Source organism: Amblyomma americanum, chromosome 3 (genome assembly GCF_052857255.1).
Source record: "Amblyomma americanum isolate KBUSLIRL-KWMA chromosome 3, ASM5285725v1, whole genome shotgun sequence".
Classification (NCBI taxonomy): Eukaryota; Metazoa; Arthropoda; class Arachnida; order Ixodida; family Ixodidae; genus Amblyomma; species Amblyomma americanum.
The window spans coordinates 185,332,252-185,345,084 of record NC_135499.1 but is presented as its reverse complement, the minus strand read 5'-3'; the positions used below and the strand labels follow the sequence as shown (position 1 = coordinate 185,345,084).

General features: G+C 48.4%; 1 protein-coding gene across 1 annotated transcript in view; it reads right to left on the bottom strand.

The window, feature by feature from the left end:
• Positions 1 to 12,833, bottom strand: part of LOC144125625 (acetylcholine receptor subunit alpha-1-A-like) — a 141,398-nt gene that overhangs the window by 38,506 nt on the left and 90,059 nt on the right. The window lies entirely within an intron of this gene.

Below are 12,833 nucleotides of genomic sequence, written 5' to 3'. Positions count from 1 at the left end.
TTAACGGCTTGTGTAACCGCGCCTGGGCCACTGCTAAAGGGAGTGTCCTCACACGTAGGCCAACTGCTTCCTGTATTTCTGATGGCAGTTATGCCGGGTATAGTAGCTTTGTAAAGGCCTTGATGCATAGTGCCTAAAAAAATTCCTGTATTGGCCTGTTTTATCTGTACATTCTTCATTTTCCAGCAGACCGTGCCGTAACGGACAAAAGTTTACGCGATGCGGGTAAGCGGAAAAAAATTACTTCGTTGTGGTGATGCAAAGCAGGTCAATGAAAAACATAAATGCATGAGGGGGCCATTCTCTGAAAGAGTACCAGATGATTGGGTAGCGAGACAAAGCGCATACCGAAAACTTCTGTCCATGACTGTACCTAAAGCCTGCTACAGAGGCAGATGACCATTGTGTCTATGACCCAGTGCAGTTCGCTTCAGCAAGAATATTTCCATAAAATAAGCTCGAAGAGGTCACAAGAAGCAAAACATGTGCAAACAGGTCACAACACCGCAAATTGCGTTTTCTTGAAAGTAAACATTTAATTAATGTAAAGAAACACAGTGGCAGAAGCACTTCTGTTATCAGTAATAACAGTCGATAACATATCCCAGGATAACAATATGCATGCAACATGTATCTATCAGTATCTAATTTATTTAACTTCGAAGCTCGCTGTACACCATTTAGCTTCAAAAGATTATCGTGCCAATAAAATATCCATTAACGTTATCGGCATGTATGTAAGAAACCCTAGATTGGATGGCATTGCTGTTGGTTACTGCAGAGATTGGTTTTCCCTTTTAACCTTCAGCATCACGAGTCGAATGCGTGTTTGCGTCTGTACAAAAACAGCTGCAAATTTGTACGCAACGCCAACATCCTCTGGACGTGATTGTTTTATTGCCGGTTGCGGCAACAGTGACGAAAGTAGAAAAGAAAACGCCGCCAGTATGCACGCGCACCAAATTTTATGCGAAGGTCGCAGCGTGTCTGATATATCCATTTCTTCACCGCTTTCCCGCCGGCCCCGAGTTGCATTGGCAGTGGACGCAGTTGCTGGACAGAAAATACTTGCGCCAACAACAAGCTTACGCACCAGAGCACTTTGTGAACGACATGCAGACAGAAACAAACCCACTGCCTGCGCTTAATATCGGGCGCGGATCGAAGCACAGCGCCTGGTTTACCAAACTATACTCTGCACATAATTTTCAGAGATTAAGCTTTTGGATGGTTTTTGCAAAGCTGTTTTAATTCAGCAGCACACGATTTAAGGACTTCACAAATTTAGCCACAACTTCGTTTCGCCACCCCACATGGTCACGAATATCGGGAGCGTGTAGGCATCGCACCCTGAAAAAAAAAAAACGCGCCTTTAGTATAGAAATATTAATCTTATTTGCACAGCATGGAATGAATGCAAGCGGCGACACGTAATACATTTACCAAACTGCAAAGTCAGCAAAAATGCAGCCGCAGCAACGTAATAAGAGAGAACACACCTCAAGCACGGGGCGGTAACTATGCCATGCGTTGTAATAAATAATTCGACTGGAATCAAATCGAATTAACTGTAAATACGTCCACTCAATTATAAGATGCATAACCGTGGCAGAGATGCAACAGACGAAAGCTTAAGCAGTGCCCCTCCCCGACTAAGGTTGGAATTCTGAACGCATGCAGGTGCAGCGATTCGGCCTGCCAGTAAGCGGTTCCATTAGCGTACCAACCTAACACTCTGTTTAATTACACATTTTATGGTATTTGTTAACCAGTGAGTACTGGCGGGAGCGGAGTAGGCGGGAATGCGAATTTCTTTCAGTGAACTGGCTTGCATCACTCGTAGTATGAACAGTCCTACGTGAGGGGCAGGAGGAACCAAATTTCAATTTCATCCCGCGTATCACCGCATTCCGATGATCAGACGTGCATTTGTTTCGGTCACATAGCTCGCTGTTGTCTCCAAAATGTTCATTCTTCTTAACTATCACACTCGCCGTATGCCCAATCAGACAGCGAAAGCGTTCATGAGAAGCTATACTCCACGAAAAACTACATATTCGAAAGCTCTCGCCAATCTTGAGTTTGAACGCATTTCGCTGTCATTTTTCCACCATGCAATACAGTGCCACGTAAGGCAACGGGCGACAAAAACTACAAGCGTGAACTGCGTGCACGGCACTCACTGACACAGATCGTTCGCTCCGTCGAAGCACGGTCGCCTGCTCCCGGTTGGTTGTTGCAGGCCCACACGAGGATGAATACGAGGCGCAATTTCTAGGCTTGGCAGGAATAAAACGGGCGGATGACACTTACAGATATCTTACGCTGCTTCGCCTGCAGTCCACGGGCTGCAAATTATCAAGCCATGATGGCTTCGGCGTTGGACGGCGCTCGGGTAAAGCAAACTTGGCGCCGCCCGGCTATGGAAACTAAAATCGCGTATAGAGCCTCCTTATCTGGACTACTTCGATTTTTGGCGTCCAGGAGGTGAGCAGAGGAACTATTGCATTAGTTTCGTGCTTTTTATTTGTATTTTCTCTTAGCAAATCAGGGAGCGCACCAATTTGAAAAGAAAGACAAAGTTAACACCATTTTGTTTCAGCCAGCGTTTTCAACCACTGCGATTTGTAGACTTTGTTACAGTGCTTAACATAAAAATTGACAAAGAGCAAGGATGTTAGCTATGGGCAGTACTGTAGACACTTAGTGCCTCGAAGAACGAAAAGCTTCTGCAAATAATGAAGGCGATGAAGTATTTCGCCGAAGCAGCACAAATTAATTCGTTGCTTACACAAGGGTTCGTGTCCCGCGCACACAGCTTTGAATGCTCTGGAGATTTCAAGTAGACGACAGCCCATGGGTTTCTTCGAAAATATTCGTGTACTAATTACCAGAGACGTGCTAGCGCAAGCTGAACAAGCCTTTTTTTTTGCTTATGAAGGAAAAGACAAAAATTGCGTTTTATAAATACCTTCTTCAACGTCCCTCCCGTTGTCGAGATCGTACTAGCAAGAGGCATGCAGACATGCAAGCACTCATCCTCTGACAGTTCTAAGGCCTTGCTAGCGAATTTATTACCTCCTTTGGGGTTTGCTCTTCGGCTTGGTCTAAGAAGCATGTTAGTCTAAATCATTTTCTAGGGAAGGACTGAACTCGCCTGTCGTCTTTCTTCGCTTCCTTATTTCTTCCTCTTTCCCTGTCTCTCTTTTCCCCGTTCTCTCTTCTTCTTTTCATCTTTCTCTACTATTTCCTTTCTTTCCTTGTTTCAGTCTCATGTTAGTCTAAATAATTTTCGAGGGAAGGACTGAACTCGTTTGTCGCCTTCCTTATTTCTTCCTCTTTCGCTCTCTTTCTTTTCCCCCATGCTCTCTCCTTCTTTTCACCTTTCTCTACTATTTCCTTTCTTTGCTTGTTTCAGTCTCAGTAAAGGCGCCTGTGGTGTATATGTTATCTTAATCAGTAGGGGCATGCTATATCGCAACGTAATCACTAAACTTCTCACAGCCATTTAAAGGGCAACTTTGGCGTTTCTTCTACCTCCTCGGAATTCACTAAGACTTTCACCATACGTACTCTTCTGTTTTCAGGTCCTATGTGCCAAAATGCGCCGCGGGGTGGTGTTTTCATGCATCGCAAATGAATTATATTTTATCCATGTGCTGCTAATATTGTATAATTTTATTCGTTTGGTCTTATTCTTTTGATATCCGTGTGCTGCTACTATTGTATAATTTTATTCTTTTGGTTATGTAACAACGTAAATTCATTCCTGCTTGGGCCAACCAGTGGCCTGCAGTATTCTGAAATATATAAATAATGAATAAATAAATAAATTTAAACTTTTCCCACTTCGTGGCCTCAATCGGGGAGATTTCTGCGGGCAACCTTGGGTGTGTGACGACACTGGATGCACAGCTGTCGATATTCACTGTACGTTTTCTGAAGGGGAAAAATTTGAACTTGCTTTTGGTGATTTTCGACAAATTATGACCCAAGCTGTTACATTAGCCAGTTTAACCAATCAACACGCACAAAATAGGTTTTGCAACAGCATCCGAAATGTCATAGATTGGTCTGTCATGATGTCATCGTTATTTATAAAACCCAATTCCTCTTTCGTTTCTTGGCCTTTTCTCTTTTAATAAAAGATACTTCTGCAGTGTACTTGAACAACACATTTTTGTACCGGAGAGAGGGGACTAATGTGATATGGTTAAAAACTCCAAAAATAATGTTAAAAACTCCAGCTGTTGCCTTTTAGGCCTCTGAAACTCAAGCGAAATGGCGCTTACTTTATCTTTGATTCTGTATTTCAGAAAACGCGACTGCGAACAGTCTGACACGACTGTCGGGCTCTGTGCTATTGTAAATACAGATGTCCGTTCAGATAGTACCACGGCCGGAAAACGCTCACCCTTAGAATATGCATAGGATACTCTCAACAGCGTTTATTTCTTTTTTACGCGAGAGCGGTTGCACGGAGCCCACCCTGAGTCTCGGTAAAGCCGTGGTCCGTAGAATTTGGCAGGTGCTCGGAAGCTGTCCAGATTCGCTGAGATACCTATAGTGGCGCGGAGTACGCTTCCCAGCCACTCATCGCCATTCTCCTCAGCAACTAAGCCTACACTATGATTCATACTTCCGGAGCAAGAAACTGCACGGAGAGAGGGAAAGTACACCCCACGGACGCCAGACTTGGTAATTTTATTCCACAGTAGACCACTTTATACACACCGGGTGGTGCTCAAGCACAGGAGGCCATTTCTCTAAATGGTCGACAATCATCAGAAGCAGCAAGAAGAGCCGCCGCGGTGCCTCAGTGGTTATGGTGCTCGGCTACTGACCCGAAAGACTCGGGTTCGGTCCCCGCCGTGGCGGTCGAATTTGGATGGAGGCGAAATTCTAGAGGCCCGTCTACTGTGCGATGTCAGTGCACGTTAAAGAACCCCAGGTGGTCGGAATTTCCGGAGCCCTTCACTACGGCGTCCCTCATAGCCTGAGTCGCTTTGGGAAGTTAAACCCCCACAAACCTAACCACTAACCAAACCGAAGCAGCAAGAAAGAAACAAAACATACTTTGCAGACCGTTCGCGTGCATTCTTTTACATCTGGAGATTTTTCCTTTCCTACCTGCTGATGAGACGGACATGTGCGCCTTTATATAACCTATATATTTTTTCCTACGTCGGCCAGACTCAGCCAAGAGCAAAGCAGGGCCGTCGCTTCCCTCATTGGCGGAGGTCACTATGCTGACCACATTTGGCGTTGCTCGCTCAAGCCGGCATGCAAGGAGTTTTTCAAATGAACACGAGTGTTGCGCAAATTCTGCACGCAGAAAAGTCGGCCAATCCTTGGAGCGTTTCGTATTTTCAATGAAGCAATGATAAGTGCACCACAGCTTCTGCAGTTGCGCTGGGGAAAAATTAGCCCATCTTCACTGGTATTCAACGCTTGTATTTGTGTTTAACGCATTTTCTTGTATTTAACGCATGCGCGTTACACGACTACGTCATCTTAAGACTTTTAGAAACGTAGACATAACTTTAACTTTTGTTTGCCCCAAAATAATAGCTTTATACTAAAGTTAACAAGTAAAAATATTTTTTGAAGGATTTGCACACACAATTGTACTCCGTTAAGCTACAGCACGTGGTCATAGATCGGTCACTGACCTGGGACCGGTTTCGGTTTTGCTTCACCATCCTCTGTGGTTGCAGTATCCACGGCTCTGGAGCCTAATGAACCTATCTAGGTGGTGTTTCGTGAACCCGACAGTGGGGGTTTGAGTCAGGCAATCGAGCTGAGCAAGGTCAGCCCAACTCGACGACACTCTGTTTACATGCACTCGGTACGAACGAATTAGCTGTTGTGGCGCGGCACTGTGAAGTGCGGCTGCCGAGCGCGTCGCGGAAGTTAAGTTTTTTTTTGTTGTTGAGGTAAGAGGATGCTGTTTGGCAGTAAAGCGATGCCAAGAATACGCATTTTATCATAATGCAGGCGACTTCCGAAGCGCCGCCCACTGCGGCTTCGATACAACGACCAGGGCAGCCAGACAGCAGCGTAGTTCGTCGCCCGGCGCGCCTGCGTCCAGCGCCGTTGCCGAAAGATCGCTACTTGGGCAGGCATGCTTTGTCGTCGCTCTAGTACAGCAGGCAGTCTTTTATGATGCGAACTTAAGTAGCCAATCAGCGCTCAGGCACTGGTGTGCGGTGGCCAAGTGCGACACCGGTTGTGGGCGGGGCTTGAGTCTAGCGGCGCATAGATGCTTGCCGCTCCTTGTGTTCCTGCATGCTTGCAGTGGGCGGCAGTTCGCAAGCCTGCGACCGGTGTGGCGCGCCGGCCGAGTTTTCGCACATGTGTCAGCCCAACAGTAGACTCCAATGCAGGCGACGGGTCAGCTCGGGAAGATCGGCCATTTTTTAATTATATGGCGTGACGTCATTTTGACGCCACATTCGAGTCCATATGGTGCTGTGACCTCGGTCAGGTATGGCTCAACAGGCCTCACTAGCCGCCGTGTTGTGTTCACGACAGAAGCCTCTGACCGGCTGCTTAAGGTAACGTTTGCTGTATAGTTAAGGGGGGACACGCGCTGGGGAACCAAAATTGTTTTTTTTTGTATTCAATCAACCCGGACTATGAAAAGAACCAAAGTATAGTATCGAATGAAGAGTCAGAATACCAAATACACGCCTCGTTGAAAATTTTTGGAAGACATTTCACGACCCCTTAAGGCCGTCCGATGGTACTGTGACAGCTTAGTTTCCATGATCTTTAGGTTATACTGTGCCGTTTCATTATACGCAGAGCGCATTTGGGTACTCGAGTCCAGTGCTAAGGGAACAAGGAGGCCGGCGCTCTGCAGAACGCCTGCTAACGCTAACGCTTAGGCCCGCAAAAACCAGCAGACTGCGTCGAAAATTTGCTCTTCCGCTCAACTCCCTTGCGCTTTTAGTTTAGGATAAAAACAAAAAAAGGGGGGAACATGAAGCAGAGCGGCAGACGCAAAGCTAATCCCGCGTGAGGAGCTACTAGCTTACCGACGCAGTGCGCCGTAACTGCTAGCGGGCAGGGGTTCTCCTCGGCAAATACAAGCGAAACAAACTGCTCAGCTTTGGGCCTTTTTAGCTCTGTAGATGTTATTTGTTTTGTGACCGTGTCTGCGATCTAATGAACACCTCTCGAAAAGCACTCAAAAACCGCAATCGGCTTCCCGCCAGCCTCGCATCGCGCTCCCGGCGAGAGAGAGAGAGAGAAAGACTAACGGAAAGGCAGGGAGGTTAACTAGGCGACGCCCGGTATGCTACCCGACACGTGGGAAGGGGAACGGAGGTAGAGAGAGGAAGAGGATAGGAGAGGGGGATAGTGAGGAGGAGGAGGGGGAGATAAATAAAATAAAGCGTAGGAAGTTGGCACCCTCATCTTCCAGGACAACGGCTTGGGCATGCTGGTTACTCATTTCTGATGGAACAGTGCAGAACACGGCGACAAGAGATAAGCGCTGACTTACAACTCATTTTTATTTCGAAGTAACACGGCTCCTTAAACTGCTTCACACCCTCAAAACAGATGCGTCCCAACCATACCGTTCAAGCGTTCTAAAATGACAACCTAAGATTTGTAATCGTAGAGATTTCTAATCACACTTTTAACATGCCCAATCCTTCTTTTGTTAACGCAACAGACGGCGTGCTGACACAATCATCGCGCAGCCTGACTATCGAAGCTGCCTGGATTATTTCGCGGACAAACTGCTCTCAGGTGCACAAGTTCACGAGGGGCAGTCTCTGCAATGAATTCCTAGGTTTCTGCAAGCTTGCATAGCTTGCAGAAATGGGCCGACTGCTCTCCTCCTCTCCTTGACTCTGTCTCACCTCCGCTCGGCGCGTGCTCTCCCAGCCTGCGCCCGGCGCCCGCTCCGCTTCCAACCACTACGCTGCTCCTGTGCTTGGCGCTTGGTCTCCCCTTCGCTAGGCTATGCCCTTCCACATCGCTTCGCCCGCGTTACAAAGCCTTGTCCCATGAAAGTGTTGACCAAGAACAGATTCGCAGTCAAAAATAAACAGGCTGCCGCCTCGTGGTGCTCTACGGCCCCTTTTATACCAGTCATCTAGGCCCGCACGGGTTCAGCGCAACTGCGCATGACAGAACTGCTGCTCGCGAGATGTGATCGCTGTGCGCTGACTTGATAAGGGCGGCGAGAGCAGCGCGTTTGTGGGGGATTGCGGAGAGGGCGCTGCTGTGGCGCCGTCACGCTTGCGGCGGCCAGCAAGAGCCGTCGCGATGTGTGTAGCACACGGACGACGGGTAGACACAAGATGGAGTCGCTGCTTGGCGTGAGTGCTACCCGAGCAGCCTGATTTCTTATGCCGCTTCGGCTCATTCGCGCCTCAGCTTGTTTGCCTTGTCGCGCTCAGGTCCTAGCGCCTGCTTTGTTGTGGTCCGAGCATTGCGCTCTCGAGAGCCTAGACAATGCATGCTCTGCTCTTCCGCTACGTTCCCTGTTGAAAGCGTTGGTTTGGTCCGGAATGTCTTTTTATGCTGACTGTGGGTGTGTCACTCGTGGGGCGACACCGTAGCTCGCGAACCCCGTTCCTTCGCTAAAAGGCGAGGCATTAAATCTAATTTAGGCACACGTGTCCATCTCATCAGGCCAGCTAAACTACAAAGAGTATGGTGGAGCTGCCATAAAAAAAAAACGTAAACCAATGAGCTCCTGCCTGTACCACTAAAGTATCAAAGGCTTAACCCAATCGTAATATAAATGAAAAGGCCCGAAGGCAATGTTGTACTTTTGCCACCCGAAGGTGGGAAAATAAAAAAATGGGGTAATGCTACTAAGCGACCCACAGCCGGGGGAGCGGGCCCGGGGAGACTCCCCTGATCTCCCCTGGGACGTAGCGGAGGGGGTGGGACATAGGTTGTGGGAATGGGACTGAGGAAAGGGTTATGGGTAATGTGATGGGAATGGGGACAGCGAGATATTGACCCTCATTTTATCATCGCTCGACTCCTGTCTGGCCAGGACAGGGAGGGCGTCGATGTTCTCCAATGGTGCGGCTCCACTCACGGGATGCCCGACCACCCAACGACGCAATAGCTCCGACTCGGAGACAGGGAATCCTAACCCGGGGCAGCTGCCTCGGGCTCCTCCACGACTTTCAGGGGTCCGGTTCGGACTTGCATTACGCTCCCAGCTACTAACCGTCGAGTGCTTTTCGCGGCTTTTCAGACTCCGGAAGTATGTGTGGTGGATCCAGCCAATGGAATTAGACTCCCAGGGACCCACCTGTGCTTCCAACCAACCAACCTTGCACTTATTTCCTCCCCTGGCTTGCTCCACACCTACTGAGGAGGGAGTGTTCAGGGCCGGGCTGACAGCTAAACTACAGGTGTAAAACAGTCAGCGTGGCTGAGTCCTGTAACCGAATCATGCGCTTGACAATCACACGCGCAGACGCACTCACGGACACGGCCTCTACGCCGATAAGGGCGGACATCGAACTGCCATCTGCGACGAGATTCACAGGAAGCCCATGCGTCAGTGTGAGAGCAGGAAGCGTGAGTGCTAAGCAGCCGCCTAGATTTGCAACCAATGACGGCTCTCGCCGAATCTATTGCCTAAGTCTTAGCCTAGTTTCGCCGATATTTTTTATTCATTTTACATTCACGGCTGGGCTGGAATTGAAGAGGGCAGGGGTTTTACTATGAAGAAAAAAAGACAAAAACACGAAAGCTGTTAGTACTTATTAGAGTGTTCTTATCTCTGCAACCTTAGCTAAAGCTTCAGAAAAAAAACGTGATTGCAGGCTATTAGTGAGTTCAGATTTATTACCACTTATACGATTGCTGCAATTTCTCCAAAAGCGTTTTCGGAAATGGATAAAAATTCACTGGGACACAACAAGTAAGCGAACGAAACAAGGTGTTTTGTATAACATCTCGACATTGTACGATGATCGGCGCGATGCGATATGTTTCGGCCTTTTTATGATCTCATCGTGAAGTTTAAAATGATAACGCAACTTATGAACTAACTCTACATCAGGAGCCTTTAGGTAAGATGCCACTAATGAAAGAGTCTGATTAGTTTTCATAGCTCTTCGATCTGCACCTCGATGATGGACAGAACGAAGCGAACAGAGAAGTTCTATGAAGTCCCAGAGATATTATTACGTATTTATGATTACGATCCCAGATGCTGTAGCACAGTGAAGTTTAGGACCACTTAGCGTTTTAAAAAGAATTATAAGAGGTCGCGTAAGGGAAGCTGTTATATAATATAGTTAACCATTATGTTACCCATTGCTTCCAAGTTAAATCAGATGTAATGTTCATGGTAAATGTTTTTGTAAAAGCAGAACCTTTGTAGGGTAGTGTGACGTCCTAGCTTCGACCAGTGGCGTCACCTAAACCAGCGCTGCAGTCGCTCACTATTAGCATCGCGCTGTTTCATGATAGCCCATACAGGGTGTCCCATCTAAAACAGATTAGGATTTAAGAAACACGTAAGCGTTCTTCCGAACAGAAGCCAAGTGATTGTCGTTAGGAGTTATGTAAGCTGCCGGCTAGTATTTCTTCGTCCCGTTATTCTGATAATCATTCGTCATTAATTAATTTACCTTTTTAATATTTCGTCGAGGCATCACGAGTGCAAAGGAAAGTTGTCCACCACCATGAAAATGGATCGACCCAGATTACTTCGACGAGGTGGCCTTAGCGTTTTACTCGGCAAAAATGACGCGTCTCAAGCAGCCGCTTATTTCGGAACCGGCAGCAAACGAAAGCTCTAGCGCGAAGAGTGCAGAAGACGCGATTATCGCAGCGAGCGTTCCTGTGATGGCCGCGAAGCCCAGTTTCCGTAGGTAGGTCACTGCAAATTGCCCTTGCGCATTAAGTGATCGCTTGCACAAATAAACACTCGAGAGTCTGCCCGCCCGAGAAAATACGTGCTTTCGATATCGTCTGCCGCCACTGGGGTTTATCTGTGGAGGAAACAGTGCAACGTCACAGTTGTGATCAGAACGTAGCAACGATTGCTCTTGACGTGAACCTCGCGCGTTAGCTACGCTTGGTGTATATTCCTCGTCGCACTGGTGAAGGGGCTGTTGGGGATTGCGCTTCAAACCCACCGCTGCCACCAGTGTTGGGGATGGAGGGGCCCTTGAGTTGTCTGACTCGTTCAGCAGCGCAGGTCTCGGCTCCGAAGGACGGTGTCGTACTCCGTTAGGAAGCAAACAGTACAGTAGAGTTGCTTTCACATACTTACGGTCGAGATAGGAGTGCGTCGGTAAGAAACCAGCACCCCGTTAAATATCCTTCCTATTCCCCAGATCCAGCTGGCTTGGGAAAAATTAGAGATCACTGCGGCTACCCGCATTGTAAGACTGCGAAAGCGTTGACGCTTCCTCGACACTGGTCGTCTTTCAAATTTGGCGCCATGGTTTTTTTCTTCTACACTTGATTGATCGGTTATCGGTTAACTTTGATTATACCCTCGTTCCATCTCGGCAACCATTTCGAGTTTTCAAATTTCCGCCTCGCTTAGTTCCCGCCCACTCACTATATACCCGTCCATTACCTTTTGCTTCTCATTAATTACCTCATTGCCTCTAATTTATCGTAATTTTTTTGTATCTCCTCGTTATGTATGGATCACTTATCACTGATCACGTGATTGCCCATTTCCAGTTCTCAAACTTGTCGCACGCTTTGGCTCCGTCCACACTTCCCGTTTTTCAAATTTGGCGCTGCGCTGTAGCTCCGCCTACTCCCGGCGTTTTCAACTTTCGCGGCACTTTTGCTCTGGCCCCGCCCACTTTTTGGACATTTTTGGCTCTAATTAACTATTCGTCTGATTTCGAAAACTTTTTTTCGGGCAGCGTCCTCACATTATGCTCTTTCGATTACAGCCACTCGTTTGACGCTGCCTCTTCTGAGTTGTCCACAGCTGCTGCCGACACATTTTGCGGACACGATCCCCTCCGACATAGCCTTAATAGGCTTTCGCTTTAATAAGGTTCGGAGAATGATGTCCAATCAAGGGACCTGATGCAGACACGACAGGTGGCGGTGCTGATGCTCTCTCGCAGCTCAGTCGATGCAAAGGTGAAAAGACATTCCTCGAACGCTGTCGCGCCGATGTCGCCACAGCTGTCAGATGTGCGACTCCGTGGTAATGTCCGGCCGACTCCCAGCAGGTGCATCAACAACCTTGCGTCCAGAACTCTGTCGATGTCGCAGCCGTCTTGCAATTATCCCCAGCGTGGCCGTTGAACAGCATCACTCGGTCCGGTGGCCCGAGGCGGAGTCGGCCACCCGGCGCCGCCATTGTCCCCGCTGCTGCCTACGCCGCTGCGTGACTTCCCGATGACTCCTCCGCCTCCACTTTGGTCTCACAGAAATTCCTCAACATAACTCATCCGCCTTCAAGTTGGCAGTCTATCAATTCCTCCCAGGTCCGAATTCTCCGATCTTAACAGGGCGCATTGCCGAAAGGGAGCACCACGCATGATGTCGCTACTAACGCTGGCGGCCGTCAAGAGACGGCACGCAAGACGTACGGAGTGCCCCTGAGTGCTTCGCTCTCTGCCAGGCTCCCGAGACAATTTTCTTCCCTGGTCTGGGTGAGCCGTGGCCTTCGGAGCTGCTGTTCGGGAGCTAGTATACGGCCACCGCACGTTGCAACGAAATGCGTGTGGCGCACAAAGCAAGGAAGGCGATATGCTGCTGTGCCCGGCGTGGCGGGACTGGAGTTCAGACGAGGCGTCCGCGTTTCAATTCAAGTAGTATGCAGAAAAAGACTGTGTGCTGCGCGATGTCAGCGCACGCTG